Genomic DNA, 23,269 nt, shown 5'->3' with positions numbered 1-23,269 from the left:
AACATCCTAGACAAAAACGAGAATCAGTGGCTGCTGTCATTGGTGACATATTTGGAGCTATAATCCCTTCAGTGGGGGTTATCTTGAATTCCATGAAAATGTAAAAGTTGTCTACTGTTGTGGATAACATGGTGACAAATTTCACAGGGGCTATACTCCTGATGGATACTGAACTTGCTGCAGAAAGAGCTATGACTCTTCAAAATCGGCTTGCTTTAGACATTCTTTTAGCAAAGAGTGGAGGGGTCTGCAAGATGCTCAACGAGTGTCATTGTTACTTGTTCATTCCGGACAATAGTAAAAAGATTAGAAGTATGCTTACTAACCTTACTAGAGACAGTACAGATTTGAAGGATTTGAAGGAACTTGGGGTCTGGGAAAAGTTTGGAAAAGGAATTGCCAGAGTTGGGAGCTGGTTTACCAATATTTGGAATGGGGTGCTTGCAAAAATATTAATGGGTCTATTAATTGTTTTGGCCTGTCTATTAGGATTGTGGGGGGCATGCAAAATTAATGGCAAAATCAAGAAAAATTGGACTAAAAGAACCAGAAGAAACGAAGAAAGTGAAAGAGAGAAAATGTTCAATGAAATTTGGGAAAGTTCACATAAAGGGCAAGATGTTGAAATGCGCATTATGCGCAAGGTGAAAAATTAAAAGTGAAAGGTCAAAGGGAAAGGTTGGTGTGATGACGAGCGTCATCAGAGGAGGGACTGAGAGAGCGTAGTTTAAATATTACATATACTAAAAGTGAAATGCTTATATCAATGCTTAACGATGCTGCATAGAAAATGACAATAATTAGTGTTTTGCTTAAACACGCATCTGAATTACGACTATAACGTGTGTGGTCACCAATATATACGTGAACTAACAATGATGAGTAAAACTGTTCATGCTATGGTTTTACATTAACATTTACAAAATCGCATTTGTATTAAAATCTCATAGGCCTTAAGTTAGCGTGAGTTGTAGATTTAGCTGCCTAGCTCTCATATTAAAGCATTTTTCTCAGTTTTTCAGTGTGCTGACTCGCAAAGGGCCATGACCCTGCATTTGTTCCTTTTCTTCATTTCATGTATCAACCCAGATTCTGTTCTCACACGCATGCTCTTTTTGTAGTATAAATTAAATACAAAGTTGAAACAAAAGTAGATTAATGTAATGTACAAGGACGTTCAACCATGGACAAAGGAAACTCATGACCCGAGAAGACGTGCCAAATGGTGAAGTAAAAATCCGGATGTGCCACCTCCGAAGGCGTCAATTACGAAGACCAATCAAAATGTTATGGATTATCATGGGGTGACAATTGGAATTACCTAATGCTTAATTTGATAGGTTAAAGATAGTGGGGTATAGTAAATGTCCAATAGAATTTTGGGGGAAGGTATTACGAAAAAGGGATAAAAACCCATGTCACAGAATGGTCGATAGAACTAGGTAGGGAATGCTGTTGATTTTATCCAGGAACTCTGTCACTCTGTTTGGTGACTTTGAGACTTAACAAACCATCCTCACCCATAGACTGCCCCTTTACACTTCTCCTCCTTATGAGGGAAGTGTCCCCTGTCCTTTAGACAAGGTTAGACTGATGGCGATTCGACTGATGTCCTGAAGACGAAGACTGATCCTGTGGGCTGGATAATTATGACAATTCGATTTGTAATTTGTCTGTTTGCTTTTCCTTTCTAGGTACCAACTGCTCATTTTTGAATAGAGGCCATAGTTAGATGTTTTCTAAATTCATGTTCTAAATTATTTTGCATGAAGCCCAACATGCTGATGCTTATTAGTGGTTAGGACAGGTGATCACTCTGACTGATGCAAATAGACAAAGACTGATGTTGCGCTATGCTGAACTGAGACTTACCTGATATTCTTTGTATTCTGATTTATGTTCACGCCGTGCTATGTTCTTATGTTTGTGATTCTTGCATTACTGAAATGTTATCACAGTTGCCATATTGTGACTATGCTCTTATGCTTCTTGGTTTTGAGATTGATGCTTTTGCTAGTAGATTGTAATCAATAGGGAATAAAATTCATAAAATACTATCAAAGGTGTGGTTCTTCATGGCTGAAAGGTCATGTTTGCGTTGACAATTTGATTAATGTCTATAACTAAAGTAAAGTTTATTGTGGTGGTGAATATTGATGACATTATTGATATATTGCTCAACATATTGATCAGTTATCTCGTCCTACGGTGTCTCACCACTGGGTCACAAGATTAATTGGCTTAAAACGAGTCCTAATGTGTATAAATCAACATAAAGGGACGCGTTATCAGATGTATGGCAATGTGTGTTTTCAGCATGTACATCTTGTGTGATGTTGGAATGGCAATGGAGTATAGTGTGTATGTGGCATGTTGTGTAGTGTGTTGTGCAGGGGGACACATATGGTAAGGTACAGTGTGTGTGTGACTTACTTCTATTCCATTGCCACTGCCATTATATGATGTCCGCTGGGTCCAGCAACGGGCTTCCTACATCAGCAATCCACCGCCAGTACACCACCTGCAGGATTGTAACATCTAATTAGAGTCAGAGGAAAAAGCGACAGCTTGACAGCCAGGAAGATAAATCCTTTGTGGTGGTCTGCGGCATAGCCACAATAATCTAAATATGGCAGGGAGAACACTGTCAATTTGACGGTGTTTTCAAGTCTGCCACCACGGCGGTTTGGAGGTAAAACTGCCTAGATCTAAATCAGGCCCTTAGTCTTCAGAGAAGAGACAGTGCTTGGATTAGGCAAGTCCAGTTTATTAGGGGCAGAGGTTAATTTGCCAAATGCTTTAGTTTACTTTGTTATCCCATAAAACTAAGAGAGCAAGTATGCAACCGAAAAACCTCACTAGGAGGACAATCATGCATATAAGATGGGAATGACATTGTAAATCCAACAAGAACACATTTGTGTTATAAGATGACATATGTTCCTCAGAAGATAGGAAAGATATCAGTGGCGGTTTCTGTATAAGGGCGTCGGGGCTCCGCCCTCCTTACATTTACAGTAAAAATGTGGCAAACAGAGGAATGCAAAATCTGCATTTTAAATTGCTTTGGGGCACTGTCTGTCCCACTCGATGTGTTACTGCTATGATTGTTGATAATCGTAGTGGGGACACTTACTCACGCTCTTTCACAGCGTTTCTCCAAAAGTATTTGCTAGGCTGACAGTCTCACAGCCCTGAGGCCTGTGAGGTCATCAGCTCAGCAAAGACTGAGTATCAAGGCCCAGCCTCCACCCCCTGATGACGTGGAGGTAAAGTTAGCCACGGGCGTTTCATATGCAAGTCCTGTAGCTCTAAGCCTCCACGTCAATCAGGGTCTGAAAAACATTGTCACCCCACCCTTTCCCAACTTGTCACATGGTGGGGTGGGAACCACACCCTGTGACGAGATGGGAATGGGTGTGGTAGACTGGCTGCAGGCTGGAAGGCAAGAAATCGAGTCTGCGCAGACTTGAGTCAATATGTGGTGTGAGTGAGAAACACTGCTTTGCGCACATGATTTGGAGCTGGATGCCTTTTAGCTCCGGTGTGCGGCTGAGTGTTCAGACACATGGCTGGATATTTACTGCAGTTTGCAGAGTCAGCAGTGTCCTTGTATAAAGCACTGTAAGTTTGTGTGGTGACTCTACTTCGACTCCGATGTTGTGTGTCGTGTCTGTGAAGGAATCGACAGACCGGGAACTGCGGCAGAGTAAGGTAAAACAAAGTGACACCTTCCGGGCCCAGGTCCATTTTGTTTGTTGACAGTTTCAGGGTCTGGTTCTGCTGTTGGCATAGAGCAGCTGAGTGAAAGCGCTGCGCAGAGACAACCCTAATGAATGTTTCCTGCTTCCTTCATATGAGGCACATATTTGGGCTCTCAGACATATTTAAAAACGTCCTGACACCCATCTTAGTTCTCAGCTATATAAATATGTTTTTTTAATCTTATGGGCATGGAGGAGCCACCCAAGAGGCAGAGCAGCTGCACTGGCGGCAGGTTTGGTGTAATACAGCCCGGTCTGAGACTGCAGGGGGCAGGGACATGTGCCCAGACTAGCAAGGCTACCAAACAGGCTGCCCTGCTCTGGTTGAATGCTGACGCACAGACACAGGATGGAAAAGGATGTGTGCCTCATCTTGGCCCAGCTGCCCAGAGTGTGAAGCGAGATGCCCAGCTGGGGTTCGTTCCAGCGAAGTCCATGAAGGGGACATGTTGGCAGTGCCAGGGACGGAACAGGCCCTCTGTCCCAAGAAGCTCTGGTGATGATGAGGAGCTCAGCTCGGACACTGGGATATTGCACTGGGCAGTGCTGAGAACCCCATGTGGAGATGGCAAGAGTGGCTCCAGGGGATGTTACACACATCATAGAATGGTTCCCTTTAGCAGAATGTATACAAATTACAAAAGCTGTGGGTGCCACACTTGGCACCGGTCAACTAGCCTCTCCACCATCATTGTGGCTACACTACTGACTGTACAAAACTGTTCCATGCTGCTTAAACACACGCACATCCACTCATACATGCACAAGCACACACATCTGTGTAAATGTTAACATGTCACCAGAACTAATAAATGATTTCCAGCCCTTCACTCTTTAATTAATTCAAACCGCAGATCTGCGTTTAATATGAGAAAAACAAAAACTACAAGTACCAGAATGCAAACTAAACAATAGCTAGGATTGAATGTGCAACATGGAGGAGCTTGAGATCCCTGGCACTGGCATCTCTGGCAATTTATAAGATACTTTTGTCACATTCAGGTCTCCGCTAACATGGCTGGAATGATGGTCTGAGGTTATTATTGTGGCTTAATGATTTGTTTGAACCAATTCTGTGCCTGCCATGAAATGGGTGTGATCTTAAACTGGCAGTAAAAAGATATTAGCTTGGCAGTAAAAACATATTAACTTGTATTAAACTAACTTAAAGAACTTGAAAGGGATGGCAAGTACCCTTCCCATTCCATTTCACTGGAGGGACTATTTTGTTTTTACTGTGCCCCATGTGTCTCTTTGTTCTTTAGTACTTTCTTTTCCACTTATTTGCTCTTCGCATTTCCCATGGTTTGCCTCTCTCCACTTCTCTTGATTCCTCTCTCCCCTTTCACATCTCATTCATTTTCCATGAACTTTCTTTCGATCTCCTGTCTTTTCTGTCCTTTCCCATGTCCCTTAACTCGCTCCCAGTACCTAATGAACGAACACACTTCTCGCTCATATGTCCCTCACCAGGTTGTCCCCTGAATCTCACTCTCCTGTATCACTTCCTAATTCCTGTCCTATATCCTGTCACTCTTCCTCCCCTGCCAGGCCTCTTTCTCTCACATCCCTCTCTCCTTCATCTCTCACGTACGTCATGTGCATGAGGAGTCAGGGGCACTTAGAGGGGCAGCACACTGGAGGCAGTGACCCCAAAAGGGCAGTATTGGGACAGAGTGCAGGGAGCATGAAGAAGGAGAGTGCTGAACCCACATATCCTGCTTGTGGGTTATGCTGCCGTGCTCCCCTACTCTGAGGTCAGGGTCAGGGGGTTAGAGGGTAGGTGCCAAATTCACAGCATCTTTAACCCTGTTACTCTTTTTGCCCCAAGTCCACCCCCTTCATTCCACTCCCGGTGGACCTACATGGAGGTAATCTGTCTGGTGGTGCTGGCCAGGTCATGTTCCTGTCCTGTTGCACCCAGGGGTGGATGAGGTAGGGGTGGACTTGGAGCATAACAGAGCATACAAGAGGGAGACAGAAGCTACCGCTAGTAAAGCTGTAAACCTGCTGACAGAGTTAGGGGAACCAAGTGGGGGGTTGGGGTTGGTTGACTGGCTTCACGCATCATCTTTGAGTTTCCTGCTGTTCTCTGTTAAGCCAGTATTTTCTCTTCCCGCTGTAGTTCCTTTGGTGTCTTGGCTGTCGCCCTCTGGCCGCTCCTATGGTGTGCTTTTGTTCTCTATTGCACTTTGTCCCCTCTGCCTTTCACCTTTATACTCTATTTCACCGTGTTTTCCTTACACACTGGATATTTGGTGATGCCATTTAAATGTGACATTGACATCATTTTAATAGAAGTTATATTGCAATTTGCAGAAATTATGACAGAAGCTGATGCCAATCACAACGGATCAGAACGAAAGAGGAGCCACTGTGCATTTTTCAATGGAATGTATTAGTCACTGTTGCACTCATAACTGCAAGTGCACACTGCTGGGCTACAAGTGTTGTAGGCATAGTTTGCAGCAGCCTCATGCTTCACAAGAAAGTGCACAAGGGGTGCTGGTACATGGGTGGAGGCGGTCGCAGACATGACTGGTGCAGGAGCATAGTTATGTTGATCCTCCACAGTAGTCGGTGTGGCAGCAAGGCTGGCATGGACCCCAATGCAAAGAAGTGGCTAGGCAGTAAAAAAGCAGAAATCCCCCCTAATGCCCTTATACCCCTCCCCCGCGGGACCAAGTCCAGCCCCACCACTCTCAAACCTCACCAGCCACCACTGAAAGATATTCTTCAGCTACAGAAGAATTAATTGATAACTATTGTACCTAATGCCACAGGAGCAGGATACAGAAATCCAATGAAATTAGTGGGGTAAAAGAGGTGAAATTTCAATAAAATGCCCACTATTTGTAATTTTCAAGGTCAGTTTATACAAATATTATTAACGCTTGCAAAAGGCATTTCAGCTGTTGGTAAATCGGAGAATGTGACAAAATCCTTGCAATACCCATGCCACATCTATGGAACGCCTCCCTGAGGCAGTTACAAAAGACACAATTTGCGCTGCCTTGCCTAAATCCATGTTTTCTCAAGTCACTCAGGGCCATGCAAAGTGGCCATGTGTGGCTTGATAAATCTGACTTAGGTTTTGTGTCACCCTTGCACCCCCTTGTGTGGCCCAAGGGCAACACAACACCATGATAATTATGGCCCCAGTGTTTTATGAAAGGCTCTGAGACAACTCCATAGAGCTTTCAAGATTAAATGTTTGGCAGCTGGAAACCAGTGCAGGTTGGGAAGATTGCTGTCAAATGAGCTGCTACAATAAAGACATTTTGGACAATCTCCATCTAAAAGTTTAAGAAATTTGGAAGAACGACATACAATGAGATTTCATAAACTAGAATGACAGAAAAAAAAAATTGAAGTTTGAAGCAATCAAGAGGAAGAATGAGGATGATTTTGTGTAGCATCCTTAAACAGAAGAAACTTTTCACAGACGAACACAGTTCATTTGAGTGAAAAAAGAGAGGAGGGGCTGGTCAAAGAAGAAGCCATGCTTGTTTTAAAACACGCTGAAGGATTTGAAGGAGTGTCAATTAAAAGTAGAGGGACCACCAACATGCCGGAAATGTGTCTTTTCAGAGTGAAGTTTAAGAGAATTAGCTTTAATCCACGTTGCAACTCCAGAAGCACATGTGCAAAAGTATAAATGTGCTTCTTCCGCTATATCACTAAGTCTAATGACAATTTGGATATCTTAGCATTGGCAAGGAACAAGTTGAACCAAGCAAGAGTATTGACACAAATGCCAGAATGACACAGGTAAAATAGAAGAATGGAATGTCCATGGTGATGACAACCAGGGAGAGATCCAGGAGCATCATGGCAGCATACCTAGTCATTCTAAACTTGTTCTACACAGCTAAGAGGGTGACTATGGTTCTTTTAGTTGATACAATCTAGGCTGTACTGACTCCAAAACATTTTAAAAAGCTCTGAGACTTGTTGATTGATTTCCTTGAACATTAAAAGGTAGAGGAAGAATAGAAATAGGGTGACGAGTTTTTCTTTAGAAATAGACACACATGTGGTTCTGCAAGGGTTTGTTTCAAATCAGTGGTAACCATGGCTGATATAATAGAGACTCTGGAGTCATTAATGAAGGTAAGCCAATATGATCAACAGCAAGAGCAAGAACAGGGACTGGGCAAGGGTTAAGTTGGGCACCAAATTTATTGGTGGGCTAGAAACGTGTGGTTCTATCACAAAGTCAAAGAGATAGTGAGAAGGATAAATGATTAAGTTAGAAGGAAAGAGAACCTTGAAATGAGGGAAGTCAAAAGAAAGACAAATCTACTACATTTTAGTGTTTAAGAAAATCAGTGAGAGAGTTGCACAAATCAGTTGTAGAATGGACGGTGGTTGAGCTCCCATGAGATCCTTCACTATTCAAGAAGACTTGCTGGAATTGGAGAGGTTGGAAGCATAAAATACAGAAAATATGTTTTTTATACTTTTGTATACCTTAATGGCACAAAGATAGCTCCCTTTACAGAGTGTACGATTGCTAAAGCACCAGTCCCTTTCTAGGCTTTACATTTGCGTTTGGTGGCTGTGCAAAGGGGATGAGGACCTCGCTCAGAAAACACACGGTTTAAATGACACGTCAGTCCAAAGTGGATGACATCCTAAAATAAAAGTGGCTACATTTAAAGCCATGCTGTGTTATGTCTCTGCTGAGTTATGTGCCATGTCCTGTGCCGAGTACAGTGCTGAGAGCAAAATAAAGACCTAAGTACTTCGGCCAATATTTATACTTTTTAGCGCCGTATTTGCGCCGCTTTTTGACGCAAAAGCGGCGCAAACTTCGAATTTGAGAAATCATTAATGCATTTATAGTCATCAAGCTAGATGGGCATTTTTCTTTGCACACAATTATTTTACTGTTGCATATAATCCTAGTTAGCACATGCCCTGGCCCCCCAATTTCCCGAGCCATTGTTCACTTATGATGAGCCCGTAATTCCTCCTCATTGTGTTGTATGCCTAGTTGAGTCTTTCTTAAACAAATCCAAGATGGCTTACGAGAAGATTAATTCAAAGGAATTAAAATACATTTTTCTTAAATCCCTCTAGAACGACGTGATGTGCAGTCAACAAGCTATTTTTGGGCGAACTTAAGAAATGTAATTGAACGTGATGAAAATGAGTCATGACTCAGCACGTTTTCATCTATGAGGTGTTTAGACAAGTTTGGATGCAGATTTACAATCTCAAGATTAAAATGTGGAGCACTCCATTTTGAGTATTGACAGTAATGGCAGTTCTTGTCAATGTTTTAAAGGTTTGACGAAATAGCACCCTATTTCACGGTTCCTAATCCAGGATGAAACAGAGCCTTTTCCTGTTTGAATCATCTACAGAGGAGGCAATCACAAGAGGAAGATGCATCCCAACACAGTTATTGCTTGACTTTTCATTTCATTTTTCACCTCTTTGATACTACTATTGTTCCTATTTTTTTTAACTTCTACTGAATTCTAATCTTATGTATTGTGTCAGGATCTTTTCTCTTCCCTGAATTCAGGGGTAGTTTTGTCGCTTGCTAGTCACTTCAGTAATAACTTTTATATCCAATCAAGACAGCCAAAGTTTTTTGTGCTACGTGATGTTTTTCTACTTGTAAGAACTCCCCTATATAGACGCCTGGCACCTTTCACATATACCATTTCGCATATACCATTCTGTGCAAGGTAGAGCCATGGCTACTGGCCCTTTCCTTAGGCAATCAGCAAGGGGACTCAATAGACTTTCTAGCTGAGAGTGAATTTCGTGTTGGTTTGTGTGTTTTAGGAAGTTGTTAAGCTCAGTGCACCATACAGAATGACTTAAATCTATTCACTCCGCCTCAGGTGCAGAATTTTCTGAGGCAAGATGATTTCATCTTTTCACTTGAGATTGCATATTATGGGCACTACTGTATTTTGCCAATGGTGCAGTTTGCGTCACAAATAGTTCTGGGTTCCCAGATAAGTGCTTTTAGCACAATCTAGCAGAGGCATCACTCTGCCTAGGATTGCTTGAATGTTCTATGGTAGGCAATACATTTGAAAATTCTCCTGAACAGACAAAGATAATAAAAGCTGGTTTGTATGATAGCCAATACTTGATATCTCCTTTTAAGCCTGTGTGACACCATGATTCCTACGTGATTAACTTTGTCAGTGGGTTCCGAAAAGTGGCCCAGATGATTGTGCCGTAGCTCTTGAGGTATTGCAGATGAGAAGCCATCCACCACTGTGACCTTCGTCTTGGTCAGATTATACATCAGATAGATAAGAGTCGTCCATTGCTCACTTTCAAGAAACCAGAGACAAAATAACTGCCTGTCTCATCATAGGATGGAACCAATTTGAAGATGAGTTGTGATGTAGTGGCTTAGTAATAAATTAGGATGTTTCAAGATTTTGAGCATCTCATCTGCTTTGCACTTATATGTTAAACAGAAGAGAGAACATACCTGCCTCTTGTGGGACGGCTCAGACAAACTCCATTGCATGAGAACGGTTCCTACCTATTTATCTCTTTTCTTATGGAAATGAATGAGCAAAACAGGCTGAAGGGGTATTCCAAATCACACAGTCAGTCAATCTTTGAAGTAGCATGATGTGGTTTCCGGTATTAAAAGATACTGATCGATTTGAGAAAAGCAGGGCTCTGCCACCACCGCCATCTGCTATCATACATATGTTGCCCATGATGGCGGTTACCACCTCATTACTATGTTGAGAATGAACAGTGCCCTGATTATAATCTAGATATATGTCTAGAACTGCGATCTAACAGTTTGCTCTAAAATCTACGATAGGATAGATTAGAAATTGATTTTTAGCTCCATTGGGCGTATCTGTGGCTTTTTCAGTAGCAATGTTATGTATGCACGTTTTACATCCACAGGGGCACTGCCTTTATGCAGTGAGTGATTAATGACAGCAGACACCGTAGAAAGAGTGAACAGCAACAGTATAGTGATCATAACCTTCATCTCATTGTCTGAGACGAGTGGAACTTGCTAAAATGGAACACTTGCATTTGGTACCGTCCTCACAGTTGCTTCCTGCTTGAAGTACAGAACACATATATTTTTTACGTTTTACTCTTAAAGTAACTTGTGACTTTAATAAAAAGTTCTTGACAGGCAGACACTGATGGCAAATCTAAGGCTGAATTGCAAATCCATTATATTTATATAGTCGTAGTGCATTCTGCATTCCCTTTCTTTTATTTTCTTGATCTATTTGATAACAGCTATTTGATTAAAATCAGCCTCTTTTAGGGTAGAGCCTGCGAGAGCATGCGCTAGCGCATGCGTCTCAATTGCAAGACTATTGTTTTCTGTAAAGTGCTTGAAACCCGCCTGTCTCTCACCGTTTGTTGGTTTGCATGCAACTCTTCTTTACAGCCCGTAATGTGTCAAAGCACAGCTGGCATCATTTCCCTTCCTCTGTGTGGAGCAGGGATCAAGCACAAATTGATTCAACTTAATTAGCGCCCATCCGCTGCTCCCGACGTGATCGAGGTACTATTTGTTCTTTTTAACTTCTAGTGCCCTGCAAACAGAAGGCTTGTGACTGGCAAAAACGTGTCCAGCATGACAAACACAATTGCTAAATTTTATTTTTTAAAGCTAACTTTCTTTTATTTTGCCAAATCGTCTTTTCCCAGTTTCCACTCATGTTTTGTTTTTTGTTTTTGCTCCTGGATGCTGTTATCAAAAGATGAGAGTTAACTTGTTTGAAATATTGCAAAGCGACAGTGTTTTTTTCATATGCGTAATCTACGAAATGATGTTTTAACAGATAATCATGCAGTACACCCCAATCCACCCAACTCAAATGCGCCCCATTACTATCCATGCCAATCCAACCCACTTCACCCCACACCAATCCATGCCACTCCAATCTAGTCAATTCCAACACACACCACTTCAATCCTCCCAACCCACCGAATCTAATCTGCCCCACTCCAATTCGCCCCCTCTAATCAAAAACAACCTGCAGCACTCCAAAGCAATCTGCCTCACTCCAATCAAAACAATCGGCCCCACTCCAATCTCCAGCACTCTAATCCAAAACAATATGCTCCACTCCAATCTGTTTCAATCGAAAACAATCTGCCCCACTGAAATCTGCTGCACTCCAATCCAAAACAATCTGCCCCACTCCAATCTGCCCCACTGCAATCCAAAACAATCTGCCCACTGCAATCCAAAATAATCTGCCCAACTCCAATCCACCCACTCAGAAATGCCCCATTACAATCCAAAACAATCTGTACCACTGCAATCCAAAACAATCTGCCCCACTTCAATCCACCCCACTTGTATCTGCCCCACTTCAATCCAAAACAATATGTCCCACTCGAACCCACCCCACTCCAATCTGCCCCACTCCAATCCAAAACAATCTGCCCCTCTCTAATGTGCCACACTCCAATCTGCCCCAGTCCAATGAAAAATAGTCCGCCCTACTCTAATCTGCACGACTCCAATCCAAAACAATCTGCCCAACTCTGACCCACCCCACTCAGAAATGCCCCACTACAATCCAAAACAATCTGCCCCACTGCAATCCAAAACAATCTGCCCCACTTGAATCCACCCCATTCGCATCTGCCTCACTTCAATCTAAAACAATATGTCCCACTCAAATCCAGCCCTCTCTAATCCGCCCCACTCCAATCCAAAACAGTCTGCCCCTCTCTAATGTGCCACACTCCAATCTGCCCCACTCCAATGAAAAATAGTCTGCACTCCTCCAATCTGCACCACTCCAATCCTAAACAATATGCCCCACTCCGATCCAATCTGCCTCACCCCACTCCATCCCAATTCACTTCACTCCAATCCACTTCACTCCCATCCAATCAACCCCATGCCAACCTAATCCACCACACTCCAATCCACTGAGTACAATCTGCCCCACTCCAATCTAAAACAATCTTCCCACTCCAATCCAAAACAATGTGCACCACTCCAATCTGGCCCACTCCAATTTTCCCCATTCCAATCCAAAACAATCTGCCCAACTCCAATCTGCCCACTCTCCAATCCAAACTGATCTGTCCCACTCCAATCCAAAACAATCTGCCCCACTCCAATCCAAAACAATCTGCCCACTTCAATCTGATCCAATTCATTCCAAAACAACCTGCCCCACTGTCATACATTTCAACCTCCCCCCACTACAATGCCAAACATCCACTCCAGTCCAAATCTACCCCACTGCGATCCAAAACAATCTGTCCCACTCCAATCCATCCCATTCGCATCTGGCTCACTTCAATACAAAACAATCTGTCCCACTTGAATTCGCCCCACTCCAATCTGCCCCACTCCAATCCAAAACAATCTGCCCCTCTCGGATGCGCCACACTCCAGTCTGACCAACTCTAATCAAAAATAGTCTGCCCGCTCCAATCTGCCCCACTCCAATCCAAAACAATATGTCCCACTCCGATCCACATCACCTCACCCCAATCCATCCCAATCCACCCCAATCCAATCCACCCATTCCCATCCAATCAACCCCTCACCAACCTAGTCAACCCCACGCCAATCCACCTGAATACAATCTGCCCCACTCCAATCCAAAACAATCTGCCCATGCCTATACAAAACAATCTGCCCCACTCCAGTCTGGCCCACTCCAATTTACCCTATTCCAATCAAAAACAATCTTCCCCCTCCAATCTGCCCACACTCCAGTCCAAACCATTCGGCCCATTCCAATCCAAAACAATCTGCCCCACTCCAATCCAAAACAGTGTGCCCCACTTTAATCTGCTCCACTTCAATCCAAAACAACCTGCTCCACTCCCATACATTTCAACCTGCCCACTCCAATCTGTCCCACTCCAACCTGCCTTACTACAATGCCAAACAGCTTACTCCAATCCAAAACAATCTGCCCTACTCCAATCCAATACACATCACCCCAATCCAACCCACTCCATCCCAATTCACCTCACTCCAGTCCACCACAATTCACCTGCTACAACACAGTTCACCCCACACCAATCCAATCCACCCCACAGCAGTCCAATCTACCCTAATCCAGCCCAGTCCAATCTACCCCACTTCAATCCAGTGCACCTCACCCCAATCCACCACACCTCAATCCACTCCACTCCAGTCCACCCCACCCCAATCCACCCCAATCCAGTTCAATCCCCCCACTGCAGTCCGATCCACCCTACTCCAGTCCAACCCACCCTCCTCCAATCCAACCCACTCTCCCCCAAAGCAACCCACCCTAGCCCACTCCAACCCAACCCACCCCTCTTCATTTATCCCACCCACTCTAATCATCTCACCCCAGTCCAACCCAACCCATCCTACTCCAATCCAACCCACCTCACTCCAACTCAATCCACCCCACTCCACTCCAATCCACCCCATTCCAATCAAGTCCACCGCAACCCAACTCGCCACCGCAACCCAATCCACCTCACTCCAAGACAATCCACCCCACTCCAATACCCCACTCAGTCCATTCCAGTCCACATTAATCCACCCTACTCCAATCAAATCCACCCCACTCCAAACCACCTTATTGTACTTCACTTCAGTCCAGTACACAGCTTGGAGTGTCTTGAATGGAGTGGGGTGGACTGGACTAGACTGCAGTGGGGTGGATTGGGGTGAGGTGGATGGGGTGGATTTGATTGGGGTTGATTAGATTGGATTGGGTGGGTGGTTTGGATTGAGTGATAGGGTTGGGGTGGGTTGGATTGGAGTGGGGTGGATTGGATTGCAGTGGATTGAATTGGAGTACACAGCTCTCCAATCAATCCACCCTCACACTAATCTAATCCACCCCACTCCAATCCAATCCACCCTAATCCAGTCCAATCCACTGCAATCCTCTCCACTCCAATCCACTCCAACCCAATCCACCCCAATCCAATCCACCCCACCTCAATCGAGTCCAACCCACTCCACCCCTATCCAATCCATTCTAATCCACTACACTCAATCTAATCCACCCCATCCCAGTCTAATCCACCCCACTCAGTCCAATCCACCTCACTCCACTCCACCCAAATCCGATACACCCCACTCCAGTCCACCCCACTGCAGTCCAATTCACAATATGTTAATCCAATCTACCTCACCTCAATGCAATCCACCAAAGTCCATTCAATTCCAGCCCAGTCCACCCCACCACAATCCACCCCCCTTTCAATCCACTCCACTCTACCCCACTCCAATCCATCTTACTCCACTCCAATCCACCACAGTCTAACCCAATACATCCCACTGCATGCCAGTTCAGTCCATCACACTCCAATCCAATTCATCCAGCCTACCCCACTCCAATCCACCTCACTCAACACAATGCACTCCACTCCAATCCTCCCTCTACACTCCAATCCAGCCCAATCCAATCCACCCACCCTATCCAAGTTCAGTCCACCCCACTTAAATCCAATCCATCCACCCCACCACACTCCAATCCACCCTACCCCCATGAAATCCACACCACTCCAATCCAATTCATCCAGCCTACCCCACTCCAATCCACCTCACTCAACACAATGCACTCTACTCCAATCCTCCCTCTACACTCCAATCCACTGCAATCCAATCCACCCCACTCCAATCCAACCCACCCCAACCCTATCACTCAATCCAAACCACCCACCCAATCAAATCTAATCAACCCAAATCAAATCCACCCCATCCACCTCACCCCAATCCTCCCCACTACAGTCTAGTCCAGAATATTACAATATTCGCTTCACTCGGAAACTCGCCCCATAATGCTTTGCAGGCCATTCCTCTTACAAAACATTTTTGCCCATACCTCAACGTGTGGTGGTGCTAGGACAAAGGGACCACCAACAAAATGTTCAGCATGACACGCTCTTTGGATCTTTGAGTCCCCACAGTAAGTTGGGGGGAAAAATAATAACCCCTCCCACCATTCAGTGTCTCTTCTGGCTGGAACTTTTCTTTTACAGCTAGGAGTAGTTTTTTGTAAGGGCCTTGCTTGTAATATTATTTTAATAGGCCCGATAGGCTTGAAAATGTGTAATACACTACACTCTAGAGACTAAATATATGGTTACACTGCATTACACTCTGCCATTCTGTTTCCATGTGGTTATGTTCTCTAGGAGCTGACTATATGGTTACATGACCATGTTTCTTCCAAATGCTATTTTTATTGTGGTGCCCTCTAGGGGCTCTTGTGAGCATTACAGTCATGATACTACAATATTCCCTAGACTTTGAAACTCAGCTCATAATGCTTTGCAGGGCATTCCTTTATCAAAACATTTTGCCCATAACTCACCTTGTGGTGGTCCTAGGACAATGGGACTACCATTAAAACATTCAGCACAACATGCTCTTTCTGTCTAGTTCATCGCTGGGTCCCCAAAATAGGGTGGGGGGGTACCCCAAAATAATGAAATATAATAAATTATAGCAATATTTTCATTTTTTGCTGCAGATAGGGGAAGAAGATAAATGGAAGTGTTATAGCTTAATATTCAGGGCAACTGCAATTATGTGGCAGAGAGGACCAAATTATGCAGCAGGGTTGACCAAGAAAAGTCCAGTTATGCATTTACAACGCCAATAGCTCTAACTCAAGCAAATGCGAGACCTATTGCACTGCAGATGCTTGTTTTACATCTGTAAGGCTTAACATGTTGCTTGGATTCAGGAAGTTTATCAAGGCTGTAGGATTTTTTTCCCAGTAGTTCAGATAAAAACACAAAGGCCCTCATTATAAGATTGGTGGCAAATGCCGCCTACCGCCACGACGATGGCCACCAACATACCGTCGCCGTGGCTACTGACCATTCACCAAATTATGACAGTAGCCGGAATTTCGCTAGAAGGCTGGTGGAATTTGAGCTACGGTCATGACAGCGGATAGCGGTAATGTGGCGCTGCTGCCAGCAGCAGCGCCACACCAGCAGAACGCCGCCGACCTTATCATGGGCAATGATACGGCCTGGCGGTGTTTTGCTGGCTGATGCTGCTGCTGGCAGCAGCGCCGTATCCCCTCTCCTACCGGAGGACCCCCCTGCAAGCCGGTAAGTCGGGTTCTCCGACAGGAGAGGGGGGTGTTGTGTGCGTGTGTGTGACTGTGTTTGAATGCGTGCATGCGTGTGTAATGTGTGTGTGCATGAATGGGTGTGTGTACGTGCATGTTGTGTCACATGATTGCGTGTGTGCCTGGATGTATTTTAGTGAGTGTTGCTATGAGTGTGTATGAATGTATGCATGCATGTGTGAATGTGTGAATGCGTGTGTGTATGAGTGTGTATGTATGTGAGTGTATTGTATATATGTCGGGGGTTGGGAGGAGGAGGGGAGGACGGATAGGAGTTTAGGGAGGGGGCAGAGGAGACGCCTATCAGTGCCAGGGAAGGAAGACCCTGGCACTGATAGTGCCTACTGCCCAGGTTTTCGTGGCTGTACAGAAACCACGGAAACCATGGTGGTGGGCAGGGTCAAAATGCCATGGGCAGCCTAGTGACGGCCGCTGGGCTGGAGACCCGGTGGTCATTAGTACTGTGGCGGTCGGTGTGTTAACTTGGCGGTTTGCCTTTGGCCATACCGCCAATGTCATAATAGTGGCGGTATGTACTGCCAGACAGTTGGCGGTACTACCGCCACTAGTACACCGACTGCCGGGGTCGTAATGACCCCCATAGGGTCTTTCATTGCTTAGTTGATTGAAGACCTCTTGGAATTTATCCAGGTAGATACGGAAAGAGGGCTTTCTAGTTGTGTTTTTTTACCCATAGTTACTGTTCTTTAAATTGAGAGGCAGTTCCATGCATACAATGTGATTAAATAAGGTCTGACCAAATAGTGGGCATAATAGACTCTATGGTCACATTATTGTTGTGCCTGGTAAACAGCAGCCATCTGAATCTGAAATCTCCAGATGTTAGGTTGTCTGCAAAGGATTTTAAAATGTTTTATCGGCAGCCGACATATTTTAAACTAGAAAATGTTCAGATCTGAGATATTTCCAATTAGAAAACAGAATTTCTGTCGAGCCTTGATCACTTGCCCCTCTTTCTCTCAGCAAATAACATCCTCTTGTCAAAAAGGGAAAGCCACCATCTTGTTTTTCCCTTCTAGTCTTAAAAATGAATTTATAACCTTGGGGAATTAAATCCAACAGTAGTGGTTCTCAACTTTCACCCCCTGTTCAAGTTCAAGTAGGAGATTTTGCTTCAAATCAATAATCATTTATGGAGCGCTAGGTCTGTGTTTTACACCTCTGTTTAACAATGCACATAGTAAAGAAGAACTCTGTGCACATGTATTACTAGATTTTGAGCTAATAAGAAGCTGTGACAAAATACGTGGTTTCTCTCAAAGGGTGGTCACAAGCCTACCCTACCACATTTGTGCACCTGGGTTTTGTTTTAAAAAGCCTGGAAAAGGTGTGCAACCTTGGTGTGACTACACCAATGGACCGATTCATAAAGTCATCTGCATGTCTAAGTTTCAGTTACACATGCCAATACCCTTTTTATATTGTGAAGCTAAGTTGGTTATTCACAAATATGTAGTAGTAGTAATTAATTTATTGTTTAGTTACTTAAAACCATAACAAGAGTAAAAAAGATAAAAGAAGCAGACACTTTTAAAATGCATTGCTAATCATCATCAAGGTGTTATGAGCATTCTTCAGTCGTTTCAATATGCGCTCCCTTTTGAGCTTGGGAGTCACAGGAAGGATAGTGCTATATTGTTAAATGTGGCTTATGTATCCACAGTGATAGAACCTTCACTAAGGCACAGTTCAGCTGCAGGTCCCCAGGTGCGAAGCATGCCATCACTGCTTGTCTCCGTGTCCATGTGCCTTTTTTGTTAATTTTTTTCTTTAGTTGGGCTTTTCGTTCCAGTGCAAGACGGTTGCATGGGCAGAGGACATGCAGGAGATCTTCCTTGTCCTCACCACACAGACGGCAGATAGAATTGGTTATGTCCCTCAGCCAAGGGGCTGAATTTGAAGCAAGTGGTAATAGACCACAGCGATACTTTAAGAATTGCTCCTTTGTTTGTCTAGAGAAACCCTTGACCTAGGTATGACTGTGGTGCCAGAGACGTGTAGGGGTGCAAAGTCATCCATGCATGAGACCTCGGTGAGAAGGCTGCTTTGTCCTCCAGTAGTGACTGAAGCCTAATTGATTTCCTAACTGCTTTCTTAAAAGCGCTGAATGGGATTGGGATCCTCCAAAGGTCAGTAAGCCCGGTCTTCTTAAGCGAATCGTCTAAGTGGATTCTGAACAGGGAAATGTTCTTAGTTCGAGCTCTTGCCACATATAGTAATTGAGAGTGACTGTGGTGGCACCATGGGCTTTGCTCTAGAAGTTTATATATGCACTGCGTCGTGCCGGGGATTGGTTCAGTAGGCCAAACTCCAGTCTCATTTGTGCGGGGGAGCTGAATCTAGGGATGGTGAATATCATCTGGTAGACTTTGCTCACAGCGTGGTTTAAGATGTCTAGATGCCTGCCTCTTTGTACTTCGCTCCCGTATGTTATTGTGGGCAGGAGCTTGGCTTTTAGCACTTGTAGGAGGGTGGTGTATGAAGGCCCATTCATGTATGTTTTGAGCCTTTTTAAGGATAGTGCTATGGCCAGACTTTTTCCCATTAGGCTTTTTTTTTAATGCCCAAAGTTCCCTGATTTGTCAATAACGACTCCAAGATATTTATACTTGTCAGGGCTGCCACAGAGACACCTCATACTGGAGTTCATTTTTCTCTTTGCGTATCATAGTTCTGTCCTGTGGGCATGTGCCAAGTGTGTTAAGGCTGAGGGAGGTGCCAGTCGCCTGTCCATGATTGTATCCGCAAAACTTCCACTAAGCCTGGTTGTGAGTTGTTCCCATTTCTGCACTTCGCTATCATTGTTTATTCCTAGTTCAAGTGCAAGATCCATTGCTGCTTCGGTGACAAGATCCATGTTTGATTGCCCACCTTTGACCCATTCGCAGTTTGTGGTGAAAGTTGTTATTTGTCCAGCACTCGTTTCCTCCATTCTGGTTATCTCCAGGTTGATGGATTTTTCCTGTGGGCAGTGGTCACTCTCACTCCTGTTGACTAGATGGTAGAACGCTACTTGTTTGAACAGTGGCAGGGTGACAAACGTGTAGTCAATTGTGGTAGAGGTTGTGGTGGAAAAAATGTTGCTGCTGGAGGCGAGTCCTCAATAAATCTACCATTCAGGGCTCTTAGCTGTAACAATTCTAAGCCATTGAGCAAAGACCTGCTGATCTGTGTGGGATTGCCGTGTTTATTGGCCCCCTGTGTAGGAAGGTCCCAAGTGCTGGAAAGGGCATTTGAGGTTTCATCTGTGGAGGATCCTAGTAGATGCAGATTGAAGTTGCCAGAGACTATGACATTGGCCGTATCAGCTATACCACTGGTACTTATATAAGTAGTCGAGTAGAGCCTCACTAGATTTTAGTTTGGGGTGAAGGTAAGTGTTTACGAGAACTAGCTCTGCTGTAGGCACACTCTTTATGGCAGCAATTGTCACGATATTGGTAGAGGAGCAGGTGGAGAGCAAGGGGGTGACTTTGACCTATAGTGCTAAAGAGACCAAGTGGCCAGGCCACCTTGTGGGTGACCATACTTCGCCTTCCTGGTTGCTGGGGTGATGAAGCACATATAGCCTTGCAAGTGGAATGGTTCATCCAGCCAAGTTTCCTGCATTAGTATAATGTCAAAGGTGCTGATGTATTGGATGGCATCATGGTCCAAAGCTTTAGAAAGAAGGCCATTTACATTCCAAGAACACAGGCAGAGAATCTCCCTTGACGATCTAGGGCTCCGCTTTTTATCTGAGGTTTGTCACCCTTGCCTGTTGCAGTTGTTGATTGTTTTCGAAAACCACCTTAAGTCGTTGTTGTTTAAAGAGAAGTTAGTTGAGGGGAAGAGTTTTTTCAGCCAGGAGACACCCTAGCAGTAGAGGAGGAGCCTGAGGACACAGGGGAGCAGCCCCGGGCGCTCCTGAGAATGTAGCATGTTTCCGTATGCTGGGGGGTCTGGTTCAAAGGCAGGACCCAATGTTAACCCCTTCGCTGCCAGGCCTTTTCCCCCTCCTGTGCCAGGCCTTTTTTTGCCTATTTGGGGCAGTTCGCGCTTAGGCCCTCATAACTTTTTGTCCACATAAGCTAACCAAGCCAAATATGCGTCCTTTTTTTCCAACATCCTAGGGATTCTAGAGGTACCCAGACTTTGTGGGTTCCCCTGAAGGAGGCCAAGAAATTAGCCAAAATACAGTGAAAATTTCATTTTTTTCAAAAAAATTGGAAAAAGTGGCTGCAGAAGAAGGCTTGTGGTTTTTCCCCTGAAAATGGCATCAACAAAGGGTTTGCGGTGCTAAACTCAGCAGCTTCCCAGCTTTCAGGAACAGGCAGACTTGAATCAGAAAACCCAATTTTGCAACACAATTCTGGCATTTTACTGGGACATACCCCATTTTTGCAATTTTTTGTGCTTTCAGCCTCCTTCCAGTCAGTGACAGAAATGGGCATGAAACCAATGCTGGATCCCAGAAACCTAAACATTTCTGAAAAGTAAACAAAATATTGAATTCAGCAAGGGGTCATTTGTGTAGATCCTACAAGGGTTTCCTACAGAAAATAACAGCTGAAAAAGAAAAATATTGAAATTGAGGTGAAAAAAACATAAATTTTTCTCCACGTTTTACTCTGTAACTTTTCCCTGCAATGTCAGATTATCGAAAGCAATATACCGTTACGTCTGCTGGACTCCTCTGGTTGCGGGGATATATAGGGCTTGTAGGTTCATCAAGAACCCGAGGAACCCAGAGCCAATAAATGAGCTGTACCCTGCAGTGCGTTTTCATTCTATACCGGGTATACAGCAATTCATTTGCTGAAATATAAAGAGTAAAAAATTGCTATCAAGAAAACCTTTGTATTTCCAAAAAGGGCACAAGATAAGGTGTTGAGGAGCAGTGGTTATTTGCACATCTCTGAATTCCTGTGTGACCATACTAGCATGTGAATTACAGGGCATTTCTCAAACAGATGTCTTTTTTACACACTCTCCTATATTTGGAAGGAAAAAATGTAGAGAAAGACAAGGGGCAATAACACTTGTTTTGCAAATCTATGTTCCCCCAAGTCTCCCGATAAAAATGATACCTCACTTATGTGGGTAGGCCTAGCGCCCGCGACAGGAAACGCCCCAAAACATTTCTGAAAACTAAAGATCTAGGGGAATCCAAGATGGGGTGATTTGTGGGGCTCGGACCAGGTTCTGTTACCCAGAATCCTTTGCGAACCTCAAAATTTGGCTAAAAAACCCATGTTCCTCACATTTCTGTAGCAGAAAGTTCCGGAATCTGAGAGGAGCCACAAATTTCCTTCCACCCAGCGTTCCCCCAAGTCTCCCGATAAAAATGATACCTCACTTGTGTGGGTAGGCCTAGCGCCCGCGACAGGAAACGCACCAAAGCGCAACGTGGACACATCCAAATTTTTGTAAGAAAACAGAGGTGTTTTTTGCAAAGTGCCTACCTGTAGATTTTGGCCTCTAGCTCAGCCGGCACCTAGGGAAACCTACCAAACCTGTGCATTTCTGAAAACTAGAGACTTAGGGGTATCCAAGATGGGGTGACTTGCGGGGCTCGGACCAGGTTCTGTTACCCAGAATCCTTTGCGAACCTCAAAATTTGGCTAAAAAAACACATGTTCCTCACATTTCTGTGGCAGAAAGTTCTGGAATCTGAGAGGAGCCACAAATTTCCTTCCACCCAGCGTTCCCCCAACTCTCCCGATAAAAATGATACCTCACTTGTGTGGGTAGGCCTAGTGCCCGCGACAGGAAACGCCCCAAAGCGCAACGTGGACACATCCAAATTTTTGAAAGGAAACAGAGGTGTTTTTTGCAAAGTGCCTACCTGTAGATTTTGGCCTCTAGCTCAGCCGGCACCTAGGGAAACCTACCAAACCTGTGCATTTCTGAAAACTAGGGACCTAGGGGAATCCAAGATGGGGTGACTTGCGGGGCTTGGACCAGGTTCTGTTACCCAGAATCCTTTGCAAACCTCAAAATTTGGCTAAAAAAACACATGTTCCTCACATTTCTGTGGCAGAAAGTTCTGGAATCTGAAAAGGAGCCACAAATTTCCTTCCACCCAGCGTTCCCTTAAGTCTCCCGTTAAAAATGATACCTCACTTGTGTGGGTAGGCCTAGCGCCCGCGACAGGAAACGCCCCAAAGCGCAACGTGGACACATCCAAATTTTTGAAAGAAAACAGAGGTGTTTTTTGCGAAGTGCCTACCTGTAGATTTTGGCCTCTAGCTCAGCCGGCACCTAGGGACACCTACCAAACCTGTGCATTTCTGAAAACTAGAGACCTAGGGGAATCCAAGGAGGGGTGACTTGCAGGGCTCAGACCAGGTTCTGTTACCCAGAATCCTTTGCGAACCTCAAAATTTGGCTAAAAAACCACATGTTCCTCACATTTCTGTGGCA

This window comes from Pleurodeles waltl, chromosome 5 (genome assembly GCF_031143425.1).
Source record: "Pleurodeles waltl isolate 20211129_DDA chromosome 5, aPleWal1.hap1.20221129, whole genome shotgun sequence".
In the NCBI taxonomy this organism is placed as follows: domain Eukaryota; kingdom Metazoa; phylum Chordata; class Amphibia; order Caudata; family Salamandridae; genus Pleurodeles; species Pleurodeles waltl.
The sequence above is the reverse complement of the archived record's forward strand: the minus strand, read 5'-3'. Positions refer to the sequence as shown.